Here is a 2,265-nt window from a genome sequence, read left to right as displayed (position 1 = left end):
CATCGACTTAGATGTGAAACTGGAAGATGGATGATACCTAAAGAGGAGTGGGCGGATAGAAAATGTAGATATTGCACCCAAGGGGTAGTGGAGACAGAATGGCATTACATCATGGAATGCCCGGCTTACAAGGATATCTGGATCCACTACATTGACATGCTAAATGTAAACACCTTGAGCACTGTTTGAAGAAGAAAAGATAACAAGAGTTGCAGATTTCCTGATCCAAGATGCATAAGGAAAAGGAAAAGGGGGTTTAGCAGACACAGCTCTTTGGTCTTTGCATACTCTTCTTTGCTGGCTACCCGTTGGCCTCGTGGAAGTTATTAAAAGAATGAATTAAAAGCATTCATTCGTTCATTAATTTGTGAACATTAATATGTTATCATTGTAACTCTTATTTTGCTTAATCTAATATAAAAAGTATTTATATACGTGAATAAGACGTCTCTTTGTGTCAATATGCAACATTAACACTTCAATTACTTAGCATCACTTACAAAGTTTTATAGTACACGGTGGCAAAAATAGGGTTGCTAAAGGTTCCGGTCGATAAACAACAAAGTTAACAGAGTTTCAAAAAACGAGTCCCTAAACACTTTTCCTTAGCTGTAGACTGCCCTTTGGAGATGCGCAGAGTTCTAACAGGATGTGCAATGTGCAAAATCATACATTTACAATCGAACCAATCTATGTCTATTAGTGATCATACGCCACATTTGCATATACTAGTTTTTGTATGCATGATATCCTTCCAAGTACAATAAATATATACAAAATTGAATTGAACATAAGAAAAAAACTGCTTAATGAGTTTGATATAAAGAAACAACATAAATACATCAAACAAAAGAGAAATTAAATGATCCATCATCAAGATATGGATAAAAAGAAAAGGATTGCAGACAAGTCTGACTAAATACTTGGTGAGGGCACGGATTAGTTGAAAGTGCACATAAAATTTCTATCCTTCACTCCTAATACTCTCGTTTGCCATGCTCTTTCCAATTCACCTTGTCCTCGCCAAGTATATAGTCAGACCTATCTGCAATCCATTTCATTTTGCCATGCTCTTTCCAATTCACCTTGCCCTCACCAAGTAGATAGTCGTACGTATATGCAATCCATTTCATTTTACCTTTTTATATCTTATGCTCTTTCTACTAATTTGTCAGATGTGTCTGGCAATCCATATCAATTTTTTCCTCATCCTTAATGTTGATGCAAAAAGACTTCAACAGTTAAATCTAAAGCTCTCTAACTCATCTTCATAGACTCTGGAAAAGTCATGTCTACCATAGAAAAGAAACTAAATCGTTTCCTTAAATTTCCCAATGTGTGTAAATCCATGACAAGCAAAGGTGTATTCACTTACCAATCCAAGAACAAGCTTTCTCTTAACATATTGATTTCCTCTCCAACCACCAGTAAAATTGATGAAATCTTTGTTGTGGATATAACTTAATGGATGTGCCGCATTGTTACAATGAGGTTCTGTGTGCATTCATTTTCGCATGATTTTGAACCAGTCCAAAAAGTATACATGAAAAATTGATAAATTTTGATGTAGTCAAAATTGTTTCTATATCCCCCCCCATGTTGCTGAGATTTTTTGTAGCCGTATCAGCAACTGCATAATTATGATGACCATTAATAGTATTTCCTCAATTGGCTCGCCTTTGATGGCTTCATAGAATGGAAGTTCCATCAAGAGATAGCTTCATCAAACCAGTATAGAAAACATAGGAATACAATTTTGCAAACTAACGCAGAAGCAAATATGGATTTGTGTATGCCATGCAATAATTTATATGGTAATACCCATATACCTTCCAAACAAACGCAAAGGACTTCATGACAAATCTCAAACTTCCATTAAACTTGTAGAACTAAATCTCAAGCGGTCTTGGATTTTGCTTCCCACCTTTACGACAAAATCATAATAACTGACAACATACTGTCAGCTTATTTTCCACGTGTATTGGAAAGGCAACAATTTTTCTAAACATTTTGAATATTTTGTTGACTTATAGTCTGAAACCACATAATCCTCAAATCCTCTGTGAAACAGGTAGTTACTGTAACAAATCTCATCCTAAAACATTTTGAATATTTTATTGACTTAAAGTCTGAAACCACATAATCCTCAAATCCTCTGTGAAACAGGTAGTTACTGTAACAAATCTCATCCTAAAATTACAAGGAAATGGCCATATGTCAACTGAACTTCCAGATTACAAGATGCCAAAATAAGTGATCGTCATG

This window comes from Cryptomeria japonica, chromosome 10 (assembly GCF_030272615.1).
Source record: "Cryptomeria japonica chromosome 10, Sugi_1.0, whole genome shotgun sequence".
In the NCBI taxonomy this organism is placed as follows: Eukaryota; Viridiplantae; Streptophyta; class Pinopsida; order Cupressales; family Cupressaceae; genus Cryptomeria; species Cryptomeria japonica.
This window is presented reverse-complemented; position numbering follows the sequence as displayed.